Source organism: Coturnix japonica, chromosome 3 (genome assembly GCF_001577835.2).
Source record: "Coturnix japonica isolate 7356 chromosome 3, Coturnix japonica 2.1, whole genome shotgun sequence".
In the NCBI taxonomy this organism is placed as follows: domain Eukaryota; kingdom Metazoa; phylum Chordata; class Aves; order Galliformes; family Phasianidae; genus Coturnix; species Coturnix japonica.
This window is the reverse complement of record NC_029518.1, coordinates 80,718,526-80,732,114: the sequence shown is the minus strand read 5'-3', so window position 1 is coordinate 80,732,114 and position 13,589 is coordinate 80,718,526. Positions and strand designations below refer to the sequence as shown.

The following is a 13,589-nucleotide window of genomic DNA, read 5'->3' as shown; positions in this document are numbered from 1 at the left end:
TGTCGAGCTGGGCACAGATTGCGTCAGCTAACGAAGGCTTTGACTTAGCAGGTGGGACAAAGACGCGAGGAGAAAGTACCTTCTGTCTTTCTGGTTTCCTGCAGCTGCAGGTAATTGATGCTATCGAGACAACTCATGTTTCAGGGAAACACGCAGTACAAAGACCTGCCATCTAGTAGAAAATCAGTCGTCCATTCTAGAGGACCACTGATCTAAGAGCTGCCCTGTTTCATTTTCCTGTCCCTCTTGTAAAATAACTATCTCTACTAATCAACAAACAATTCTGGTGACATTAGATAGACAGTATAAGAAATGATTCCAAGAACTGTGCCATTTTCTGTCCTGGCTGTATTAAAAATTTGGAATTCCAATAACTTTACTACAGCATGGCCAGAAATTCAAGACCTGATGAAGAAAACACACTAGTTTCTTTCAGTGAATCAACTTATATCATCAAGGATGAATTCTCTGATTTTATACTATGTAACCAAAATCTCCAACCAAGTGACAAGGTAAGCAATCAAGAGGATCAGACAATTCCGATCTACAGCAATGCTAAGACCAATATTACTCAAACCTGCAGGAGTCACGAGTTGTGATACTAGCAGGACTAAAATCCTCTGAGACTAAAAGAGCAGACAATACTGTTCAGCTAGTTCAACCTGTGCCTGTAATCTTGTAATGGAGTATGCAAGCACATGTTATATAGACGATGATCTATGCTTAAAGTTCATTACTTGTGCTTAAAAACAAGTAACCTGAAGGATGCACTCAAAAGACATTTGACTTTGGATCCATTAACAAAACAAGCAGTCCAGCATCAGACTATCCTAACTGGATTCTCTGTCTTGTACTCAAGAAAAGGGGCCAGGAGGAGATGTGAAATAACTCTCCCTACCCCTCAAATCCAACTCCCAGCATATAGAGCTTGATGCCGTCTTACTCCTTCATGCACCCACCACCCCCCACACTCTATCATTCCGTGCTTTAAGGAAGAAGAAATGTTCATACATGTGCCAGCAAGAAATGGCTGTGTCTGTGAACTCCTCTCCCTTACTCCATGTCAGGAGGTTTTACATCATAATATGGCTGAGCGCTAACTGTGGGGTCTCCATAAGCATATACAACAACAGAATCTTTGCTGGTAAGCAATAAGCATGTGGGCAGCAATCTGCGTCCTCTCATATTAAGGCCCGGAGAACCTACATAGACCTGCTCAGCACCTGACATGCAATGTACATGGTCTACACAGGGGAAAAGCTGTCATGTCTGTGCATGGAACGTTGCTAGCTGCACAGTCAATCGGAGGAATTTTAGCAAGATCACGATGCATTTATAATGTTCAAGGACATTTAAGACCAAAATAAGAGGAGACCATCAAGGCCCTACGACGTTACAGAGAAGTCTAGCAGCTGGCAGCCCAGAGGAACCCCCTACAGATAGCACAAGTAAAGAGCAGCATACTGTGAGAAAGTTCTTTAAGCTAGGCTGAGGTGCAGAAGACTGTAACTTCCACAAGTCCTCAAAGTGCATGGGACAAATAGAAGACGGGTCAAAACCAACCCTTCAAAAGATGTAAGATGAGAAGCAGATAGAAGAGGTCTTCATTGAGTACTTAAAAGCAATAGTAGATAATAAAATAAAAGAGTGAAATAAAGCATCTTACTGTTTACTCTGGCAACATGACAAGTGGATTTGCCTTTGTTGGTGATCTAACACTTGTAATACATGCAAACAAGGCCAGAATGGAGAGCAAACAACTTTTGAGTCAGAAGAGGAAACTTATCCTTTGTATGAAGTGAGAAGCGCTTAGTATGGGCAGAAAGTGATCAGGGGGGAACACCTACACTACCAGGAGCAAGGCTGGCGCATGGTAGCTCTCAGTCGCTGGAGAAAGAGGAGAAGCTCCTAGGGCACCTGAGAGCACTGGACAGGTTACCGCCAGAGGAGGTGGTGGACCGTTCCATCCTTGGAAATAATACAGGGTGGGGGCTGGATGGGGCTCTGAGCAGGCTGATCTAGCTGTAGATGTCCGCTTATTGCAGAAGAGTTGGATCACATGATCCTAAAACATCGCTTACCAACACAAAATATCGCTATGTCTGTATGATTAAGTCTTGAAAATTTTTTTTGTTTAGGCTTCAAAATAACCATACAAGAGAGAACAAAAAGCAAAGAAAAGACAGGCGAAAAAAAATTGCATGATAAACCTCGTAAAGAAGAAAAGGGAAGAATACCTTCTTTGCAGATTTGCTTGCTCACAGCATATCACTGTGGTCCCCAGGCCACTTCCAAAAGAGTTCAAAACTGTGACCTCTCAAGTCACCAATATTTTGCCCACTAGAATCAGGTCCGCTAAGTACAGCATCTGAATGTTTCTCGAAGCACCTCCAGGAATGGTGAACTCCACCACCTTCCCGAGGCAGCTGACCAGTAACTGACTACTTTACTCAGAGCGAGGGCCAAGACTGCACAAAGACATCGGGGAAGAATCTATTCCCTACATGTCCAATTCTGAAGTTTTTCCCCTGTTGCAACTAAAACATCCTATAGTTCCCTATCACTAACTACGCAGAAAAGGCGATCCCCAACCTTGCAACCACCTCCCTTTGGCAGTTGAGGAGGTCTATAAGTCTCCCCTGAGCCTTCTCCAGACGAACAATCACCGTTCCTCAGCCACTTCTCAGTTAACTTGTCGCTTCCAGACCCTCAAACATTTCTGTCCCTTCTCTGCACAAAGCCAGGCCATCATATTTACTTTGTGCTGAGGGACCCAAACCAAACACAGCACTCAAGGTGCTAGCCCTTACCAATAGTTGAGCACAAGTGGATGATTACCGTCTCGCAGCCTGCCAGCAGCCTATTGTATGATACAAGACCAGAATGCCATTGGCTTTTTTGGCACCTGGGTCACTGCTGGCTCATGTTCAAGTGGCTGTTGACTATACCCCTAGATCATCTCTCCTTGTGGCTTTCCAGGACACTCTCGACAAGCTGTAGTGCTGCCTGGGGTTGCGTGGCCAAAGTGCAGAAACCCAGCACATGGTCTTGCTTGGACTTCTTTCACTGGCATCAACGCCAAGCAGATCCAGCCTATAAGATCAAACAGCTCTATGCTTTTTGTCAAAGGCAAGTAACCTTTTATTGCTGCATTGATAGAATTGTGTAGAATTTGGGGCTACCACTGCAAACTCGAAACTTGCTTCTTCTTACTTCTGTGCAAAACTTCCATCTAGCAAACAAAGTCACTTGTGCTGCGAACGATCCACCTGTAGCACATAGACAGCGAGTGCGAGCAAATCTCTTTATTCCCCGACGGGCTCGATGCGCTTACAATTCTTAGGCCAGAGTCAAAATAGGACTAAGTAAAGTGTTTAACAAACTTGCATGTGTAATTCCATCCGCTGTAGTCCGAGGCTGGCGAACGCCTACCGCTCCTGGCTGACAAATATTTAAATGAGATCCGTCACAAAATTCGCGACTGAAATAATAAAAAAACACGGCATTCTTTCACTGTTATCGACACTTAAAACAGGCTGGACGAGAAGGATGACTGCATAGTTTTAACTATGAAAAAACATGTGCCGGAAATACTCTAGACGCATATCCAATCATCAGTCAACTGCAGACGTAGCAAGATATCCACAGTGTTAATGAACAAACTGCATTTTATCCCGAGTAGAACTAGAGCTAGGATGGGAAACCGGATGCATTGGTTTAAAACCACTCGTCGGGCACAAAGAGAGAAGACACCAACAGTTTAAACCAAGCATGACGTTGAAAGTGGCCAGGGCATCCATCCATCGCCCGACAAGCTTGAGGGAAAAACTTAACAGTCGTGGTGGCTGACATCTCTCTCCAGACGTAGTGCAGTACCGAAACAGTCAGAATGGAACAAACAAGGGAATGTGAAGAAATCTGCAAAGCAGATGCTATCAGAGCAGCGAATCATGATGGATGAATGTGCAGAGAGATACTCCAAAGCACAGGCACCAGGTAACACCCTGGAGCAACATTACTGAAGCTGCAAGCTAATCCATTGTGTAAACATATCCCTGTGTTTAAAAGATCACTTTGTTACATACCTACCCAGCCGATGTTTGTGGGGAGAAGCAGGAAGAAATGTGTAATGGGATAGAATATGATGACGTTGGGCTTTTTTGGCATACATGGCTGTTCAGAAAAAACCAAGAGCAGTATCTTGCTATTGAATAATATAGGAACAGCCAAGATGAAGAGCGCAAGCTCCTCCTCATCACAACCTGCCCTTCAGGAAGTTGTCGAGTGCTATGAGGTCTCCCCTGGCCCCTCTTCTCCAGGGCAATAAGACAATCCAAGCTCCCAGCTGCCTCCTTCATAAGACTTGTGCTCACAAGATCCCTTCACAGTTTCATTGCCATCCTGCTGGACACGTCTGTAACGTCTTGAAGAATGTCAAAGGGTTGTGAATTTTTACTCCCAGGGAGGAATCAAGTTACAACAATTAGCCTTCAAACGAGCTTTGGTTCAAACACCATTTTTTGTCACAGCAGTGGCTGGAACGCTGTAGATGCCCAGGGACTCACCTTGCAGTGGTGACACTAGGTCGAATGTGAGCAGTCCAAATCTACGCTATCCTCATTAATCTCGAGGAGCCACCTGAAGGAGAAGCCCAGCAGCAAGAAGAACTCATTTATTTACCTACGTTCACACTTCCTCTGGTAATACCGAGGAAGAAATATCCCAGCTACAATTTCAGACCTGGCGGTGATCAGCAGATTTTCACGAGTGCACTGAAATTGCCTACATGTGATGCCTACATTACCAACCAGGCAAGATTACGATAAGGAGATGGGGCAAGCGGTGTTATGCAGTACAGTCCTTAGGAATCAATACAGTTATCAAAAACACAGTCGAGAGTTTAGTAGTTTGCCCCTCCTGATACAACCACTCCTTTCACCATGTCCTCTTTCACTTACTAGCAGCAATCATTCCCCGGTCAGCATCGCTGGGTAATATTCTAGTGACAGAAAGTAAAACCAGTTCCTATGTCAGAAATGAGATTCAGCAGAAGAAATAGTCCTGAAGAGAAAATCCCGGCTCCACTGGAGGATCAACACTGAAGAACGAATTCATGCCCTAAAATAGTTAAGAGAAAGTGCAATAAATAAAAAGGATATCAAAAACTAGGCACAGAGGGCAAGCTGTCCTAAATGGTGAATGATCTCTCACAAGTGTTACAATACGTGATGGTCGGCATTAGATCCAAGAATTATTTCCTGTAGTTAATAAGTGATTAACAATAGATGTTTAAATTGCTTAAGTATAGTGTTACCCACACAGAGAAGAGTCTGCAATTTGCGTGTAGGAGGAGCTAAAGCCCATATCTCATGGCAAAACGGCTAGGAGCTCGAGCAGTTCCGTCGTGCAAGGTAGTGTTTTGGCTTTGGTTATGCAAAGGGAATAGTGTTCTTGATGTCGGTGGATGGATTTGTGAACTAAAACCTGCAGGAAAAATCTTTGCTAACGGGTTTTTGTGCATCAGATTAATAATCAACTGCCTGCATGCATGTGCACTGAAGAAAAATCAGTTTAAGATCTCAGAAGTGTAAGTGGGTTCTATTTGGAACAGTGGCCAAGCTGCTTACAAGGGGGATTGTTGGTTGTAGCCATTTCGCTGTTTAGCAATGCTGTTCAATCTTCAGCTGTTTATTGCACTTGTTTTCATACACTGTGCAGAATATAAATTGAGCAACTTGCCTTAACCAGAAGAAAACAGCAATATACAAAAGTTGTATGGTGTGCATGGAGCAAATGTTAACACACAACCAGCTTTTCGGGCAGAGCTGAATATTCTTTGAGCTGGAAGTTGTCTTTGCTTTTGCACATTCTCTGACATGGGCCCAAGTTCTTAACAGTATGCGTTAGCTTAATAAACTGTGTTTTGCAGAAGTTCATTGGCAGCCTTTCAGTCTATTCTCTCTCATGTCCTCTGGTTTGGAATGAAAAGCCCTGCACCATAGTCACGTGTTTAAAAAAGAAACCACTTATGAGCCCTGTGCTTTGAGAACAAACAGAGAGTTCCACAAACAGCATTTAACTGATCTTCTTTAATTTGGGACAGTTCTTCTTCTAGAGTGAGCCAGGAAACAAGACACCGTGGAACATGTCTGGGAAGCCTAGTCTGCAGCTATACCAACGCAAGAGGTAGAATGGAATCAATACGGACTGGGCTACTAGCGGCTGCTGGAGTTGAAGAGATACTGTCTATGGTTGTTCTACCTGATAAGATGTGACAAGGATACTGCATTTAGTAATTCGCATATAAGAAAATGCACTACCCTTATAAAACAAAGTCACACTTCCTTACCCTGCAGGAAGAACAGGCTTCCTTTTTCACTTCAAGCATCTAGTGATGACCACAATTGACTATTATAATGTAAACTCTTCCCTTGATGACTGCTCGAAAGTAAGTCATTTAAAACGCAAACTTGCTTATCATCCTCTGCTCAGAGAAGGTCAAGCTTTATCTTATGAATGCGAACCATTAACTTAAATTTCAGTGTACAAACAGCTAAGTTATGCCTAGTAACAACTGAAGTTTATATCCTTGCCTCATACTGAGTACTAATAGAAACAAAAATACCCTTATTGGTTTAACTTTGATTGTTCCTAGATAAAGATCAGGGTGTTGAGTTTCAGGCTTTTGTTTGCTGTTGTGAGGGGGCGGCCAACGTGCCAGATATATGCGCGAAGGACACATAGGCTCTCATTCCTCCTTTTCGTAAGCTTGTGGAATAGGAGCCTTTCTGAACATGGAATCGAACCTTCTCATGAATATATGGATTCTCCTGCCTGCACCATTAATTGCCATTGCTCAGTAACAGAAACGCACAGAACCATAGAATTATAGATGGTGGTGTCTTGTAAGGGACCTTCAAGCCCCTCTGTTACAGGCACGGACACTCCCTAGACCAGGCTGCTCAAAATCCATACCAGCCCCAGGAGGGGCATCATAACCGTCTCCTGGTGACCCATTCCACCATGTGATGACCTGACCCTACACAGTAAAGAAGATTCTATCCTGATCCTGTAATATAAGTTCCTCTTCCAACATCACATTTGCGTGTGTTCCTCCTGAAAGAGAAAATTTGTGCCTTCTCTCCAATTCAGTTTAGCCAAATTGTGATGCACAAAAATACAATTTGCATGGGAGACGATGAGGAGACATATGGCTCAGGCAAACCATTGTTAAAAAATGATTTGCGGTTCCTGAAAACAAAATTCCATAGCATATGCGTTTGGGGCATTGTTGTCTCATGACAAGCAGGAGGTAAACATCAGTCAGAATACAACTGTTCGCTTCCTGTATTCCCTAGCAGTTTGAAGAAAAATTATAGAAAAAAAGGAAGATCTCCAGAGTTAAAGTGGGTAAAGGATTCCTTCCTTCTAAAAATCCGATAATACATGATCGAGTAGAACTGTTGGTTCCTCAGAAACACGAGACGAAACACAATGTCTACTGTAGAAAAGAGAACCTAAGACCGGGCTGGGTAGACTTGATCGGAATGACAGACACACACTTGCAGTAAACCATGCACTCAGGGTCAACAGACCCATGCCTTGCCAAAGCAGGGACACACAGAGTAGGTCCCCAGGACCAGCGTTCCAAGTGGCGTTTGACACGAGCTCAGGATGAACTCGACAGAAACTCGGCACCTCTGCACCAACTCCATCAACCCACACAGGAGTAAACAGTACGTTTCCCTGTGTTCAGATGGAGACCTAACTGGTAAGTCCCATTGGCAGCTATGCCTATGTCAAGATTTAATCTACAAGTCAGATCGTCTTGAGGAAACAAGCACTAAGTTAAGAATATTTTTAATAGCAAAAGGTTTCTGTTGATGTGTGCATAGCCGCCTTACTTGGCTTAGCAGAGTGGGAGCAGAGTGAGGGATTAGCTTGTCCAGAGAAATGTGATGCCATGCAGCAAATACTGTTTATACTCCAACAAGTCTTCCAAGGATTTTGACTTGCTCCTTCCAGTGTAAGACTTCCACAGAAAAGCCAGTAGATTTACAGAAGATACTATACACCAAGTTATAAGGCTACAACAGTAATGTATTATACCAATTGATATTTGGCTTAAAGTAGAGAAGTTACACATGGAAGTTGCCCGTTATCAAGTAGTCTGCGCTTCATATGGGTTTTGCAGAAACGGCAATGTACGAAGATCTACTGAAGGATAAATACTTAACATGTATATTAATGATAAGCACTAACAGAAGTCTTGGTTCCAAAATCTTTACTACAGGCATACAAGAATTTTTGGTCATGATGGGTCAGATTCCATTTAGCGCTAGAATCGTATTAACCTCCCGAAACATCAACTGAATTAGGGCTACACAGTTCTGGAATTGTGGCTTTCTCAGCATATGATTACGCGAAAGAGCTGCATATGGTACTCTCCTTCAGATTGTGAGGAAACATCAAGCAACCTTAAAATGAGAATATTATTAGTACATGCAATAAACCTGGTCTGTTCTGGCAAAACATCCACACGAGAATGTCAGAGAGATAAGGAAGCGAAATTAAGGAGAGGGTGAGATTCTACTGTTCACCATAGTGCCACATGAACGGTGATTCTTTCCATATCACAGGCCTGAGATCGTCACTGTCCTCGTGTCTCCCCAGTGGATTGCCTAGCTGTTCCAGCCAAGGTGCCCATGAGTGGAGATTGATGGTAATGGAAGATGTGCAAGCGACCAGAGGCCATCCTCAACTCATAGCAGGGAAAGTACAATGCTCTATGGGAGAGGAACCTGGAAGGAGAGAGCCCTGTACTGTACCAGTACTACCTTTGTTTGTTAGCTCATAGCTGGTACTACTCTTCCGTGTAACAATAGATGTCGTAACACAGAATATCTTAGCTCACATTCAGAGTCCAGATCATGGAGAATAAAACCAGGAAAGTAAGATTCTCGAGAGTTGTTCGTTACAGCAATCGTGTTCAAGGTTGACTCGTGAGCCATGATCTGGTAGTGCAATACGCAGAAATATGTACTAAGATGAAGAGCAGGCAGGTTGTGGCGTAGGGGAACTAGACTAAAGGAATCCAAGAGTGTCAACATGTTACAGAAAGAAACAGAAAGCAACCATGGAAACCATTGGTGTAATTGCGCTGAAGTGATTGCTTAAACTTCATTATATAAATCAGAGACACAAGATTCAAGATATTGTAGGAATTGATATACGCTACCGAACCACTCACGTAGTTATGATGCAAACACAACTGATGAAACTACAAGCTATGGCATTTGTGCGGCGATACACATGATGCCAATATCGTGATATTCATAAGGTCGACCAATGAAGAAGAAAAACTATAAATAACGAGGAGGAAAATATACTCTGGTAGAAAATAAGGGTATCTGTACGTTACTCGAGGAGGTGAAGGCGCGCTCACTGTGCGCACTATTTGGACCTCCAGTAATTGTGACGTTGACTCAACTGCATGTGTTCTTAATCTACGAAGTCGACGATGTTGACGGTGGAAGCGACTGGCAGAGAGTCTGTAGGAGGGTTAGTCGATGGATGGCACATTATGCCAACAGAGATAAGAAAGGAGGGACATCTTGGCTAGATGCCTTCGGCAAGGCGGCAAACAGATCTTCCACAGTGCTGTTGAGGAGGTACGTAGCGAAAGATGGTCGTAGCCTTAATCCATATTGTGTTTCATGAAAATCCAGTGCGGCGGGCTACACAGAACATATTCTATCCAGGAAAACAAAAGGACAAAATTAGCCACCTAAGTAAACTGCCCTGTGTGTGGGTGGGAGTGAGATGAGGCTGGAGACAGAAGACACTGCAAGTCTCAGAGACAGGCAGAGCTGCAACAACCCAGGACGCACTGAGTTCCACAGAGCTCCATGTTTCAAATCTAAATAATGTTGTATTCAGAACAGATAGGCAGCTGGTTTTAGTCACAAAGCGATCTGTCCTGAAGTACAGGACCCTCTGACCAAACGTGCAAGTTAGAAGAATTGCTGCATACATACAGGAGAAGGACTGCAGGTCCTCCTGTCATTAAATAAGAAAAAGAAAAAGGGAAGGTGGCTGAGCTGGAAGCAGGGTGTCAAGAGACCGTGAGGCAGGGGCTACATGCCGGAGAGCCCCTAATGCGCAGTATTCCCAAACTGAAGCAGAAGAGAGTGACAGTGAAATAGTAAAAGGAGCTCCATCGTGTGAACAGTAGTCCAGGATACTCCTAGCTATGGCGCCTGGGCTGAATTCCAGTCTTTTGTAAATTCTGTACAGTGATGGTTGTGTTCCGTGATGTGTAGACCAACACTGCGTGGGGAAGAGTGCTGTAATTACAAGGGCTGCAGAAATGAAGGCAAGAGGGCTGGAGCTCAGCTGTCAGGGGAAAAAAATAGAATAACAAGAAGGGAAAGGACGAGTATAATGGCTTGTGATGGCAAAAATGGTCCAGATTAGTCTGAGGTATAGTAGAACAGGTGTCTATTCCAATGCATTGTCTTTGTTTAGCAACATAAGTGCCTTGGGGCGCGCCAAAGGAAAAGAGCGAAAGGGTGGCCCGGTGCCGAAGTGAACCCCTTACTTGGAAGCATCTCTGTATGAAGTGGTGACGGCACTATACCAGCGTTGCTTTCTCCTTCCATTTTTTAGTGGAAGGACACGGACAAGACTTTCTTGTTGGCAACAAGCTGAGCAGAGCAGATGTGAGTTTACTGGAAACCATTTTAGTGGTGGAAGAGTTCAAGCCTGATGCACTTGCGAAGTTTCCTGTCTTGCAGGTAATTGCATAGACAGTTTTAATGGATATAAACCAATCAGAACCCCTGATTTTAAACTGGTTGAGAAAATGTGGGGGTGGAGGGTAGGAAACAAAAAAAGAAAAAAAAAAGAAAAAAAAAAAAAAAAGAAAAGAAAAAAAAATAGAATACTCTCTCAACAACAAGACAAGAACGATCCAGAGGAACCAAAACGAGACAGAAGAGGAGAAAAAACAGAAGAAGAGAGATTATCTTCCTACCCTCCCCGCCCACATTTGTTCACCAGTTTTAAGAAATCAGGGGTCTGATTTGGTTGAGTACCATTAACTGTTGCTTACGGAATTACCTGCAAGACAGAAATTTTGCAATTCATCAAGGCTTGCAACTCTCCACCACTAAAAATGGATATTCCAGTAAACTCACATCTGTCGCTCAGCTTGTTGCCAACAAGAAAGTCTTGTCCGTGGTCTTTCAAAACCTAAAAACATGGAAGGGGGAAGAGAAGCAAGTGTGATATTGCGTCACATAACATGATGTCTTCAAAGTAAGGTCATCGACTGCAAGGATTTGTTGCTAAACAAAGAAATGCAATGAAAACACCTGTATTACCTTATCGAGATAATCTGATCCATTCTCCTGCCAATCACAGCCATATACGCATCAGTCCTTGTCCCTTCTGCATGGCTAGCTTTTCCCCTAACAGAGGCTGAGCTCCAGCCCTTAGCTTCATTTTGCAGCCCTTGGAAAGTTACAGCACTCCCACGCGTGTCGTCCACTACCATGCAACGAAACACAACCATCACTGTACAGAATTTACAAAAGACTGGAATTCAGCCCAGGCCATAGTAGGAGTATCCTGGACTCTTTCAAACGATGGGCAGCTCCCTTATTTCTCATCTCTTTCTGCTTCAGTTTGGGAATATTGCACTGGGGGCTCTCTGCATGTAGCCCCTGCCTCAGTTTCTTGACAACCACTGCTCCGCTCAGCCACTTGCTTGTTCTATCTTTCTTATTAATCGGCAGGAAGGCGCGCAGTCCATTTTCCTGTAAATGTAGCAGCAATTCTTCTAACACACGTTTGGTCAGAGGGTCCTGTACTTCAGGAAGAGGCTTTGTGTAAAAGCCAGTGCTATTGTCTGAAACAACATATAGACTGAAACATGGAGCTCTGTGGAACTCAGTGCGTGCTGGGTTGTGCAGACTGCTGCTGTCGCCTAAGCTTGCGAGTGTCTGATTCTGATTCCATGTCTCCAGCCTCATCTCTCCACCACAACCACAGCATTTAACATTTATGTGCTCAATTTGTCCATTTCTGTTTGCTGAATAAATAATGTTGTGTGAGCCCAGGAATGCGGAATTTCAGGAGAGAGCAATAGTTCATTAGGCTACTAAAGTCTTGCATACGTACCTGTTGCAAAAGATCTGGGAAAATACTCATGTCTCTGAAGCCTTGTCCAGAAATTTAGCAAAATCCTCCTTTTACTGCCGTAAGGTTGGATAATGTATCATTAGCATGAGCTGAACTCATACAGATCTGCCAGTCCTTCCACATACATGTCGATTCTGAAAGGAACAGATCCAGTTGATCGCAAGTCCAAATACGGAGGTCCAATAGTGGGAACACGGACTAGCCTCTCCCATAGTAAAACATACCCCTCATTTTTTTACCAGAGGTGATATTCTCTGTATTAAGTTTCTCAAACTGAATACAGAATGGCACATGTGTATCCAAGCCCATAGTAAAATTCTCATCAGTTGTTTAATCAAACAGTGGGTCTATACAATTCCTAACAGATATCTTGAATTGTGCTTATTAAAATGAAGTATTTTAACATACTTCAGGTTAAACCATGGTTCCATGGTGCTTTTCCTTTTTTCTTTCTGATAACCATGTTGAACTCTGATCTTTATAAGTTCCCCTACGCCAACCTGCCTGCCTTATCTAGCTCATTATTGCTATTGTAGACATTGCTCACAGTCACACTGAACACATGCTGTAAAAAAACTCTCTGAACTACTGTGACTCTGAATGTGAGCTAAGATTGATTCCTGTGAGTTAACTGAAAGCATCCTATGTTAGCAGGTACGGAGTAGTAGTACACACTATGAGCTAAAACAAAGGTAGTACTGGACAGTAGAGGGCTCTCGCCTGTTCAGGTCCTTCCCATAGAGATTGTATTTCCCTGCTATGTAGTTGAGGATGGCTCTGGTCTGCACCATCTTCATCCCATCAATCTCCACCATGGGCACTTGCTGGAACAGCAGGGATCCATCTGGGGAAGAAGAGGACAAGGAAATGCTCAGCCTGTGAATGAAGATCATCTATGGGGATATGGGAAAATAACCACCGTTCTTAATTTCGATTCCTTACTCTCATAATATGGTGTGGAATGTTTTGCCAAAAGACCATTTATTAGCGATGTACTAATAATTCATTATAAGTTGCTTGATGTTTCCTCAAATCTGAAGAAGTACCCAAATGCAGATCTTTCAGCAATCATATGCTGAAAAGCACAAGTCCAGAAATGTGTGGCCCTAATTCAGTTGATGTTTGTGGAGGTTAATACAGATTCTAAGCACTAAAGGATCTGACCCATCATGAACCAAATTCTGTTATGCCTTAGTAAAGATTTTGGAAACCCAGACTTCTGTTAATGCTTATCATTAATATACATGTTAGTATTTATCCTTATGATTTCTACATTGACTTTCTGCAAAACCATGCTTGAAGCAGAGAATACTGTAGGGCAATTCATGTAATTCCTACTTAAGCCAAATACCAATTGGTATATAATAGCTGTGTAGCTATAATTG

At 43.2% G+C, this 13,589-nt stretch overlaps 1 protein-coding gene and 1 long non-coding RNA gene across 3 annotated transcripts in view; both read right to left on the bottom strand.

Moving 5' to 3' along the window:
• The window catches only part of LOC107312130 (glutathione S-transferase-like), a 49,966-nt gene that overhangs the window by 33,400 nt on the left and 2,977 nt on the right, over positions 1 to 13,589 (bottom strand). The window lies entirely within an intron of this gene.
• On the bottom strand, positions 32 to 10,823 carry LOC116653157. The gene is made up of 3 exons (XR_004306567.1): positions 10,678 to 10,823; positions 9,989 to 9,994; positions 32 to 43 (listed from the first exon to the last, which is right to left on the bottom strand). It is a non-coding gene; the product is annotated as an uncharacterized LOC116653157 (long non-coding RNA).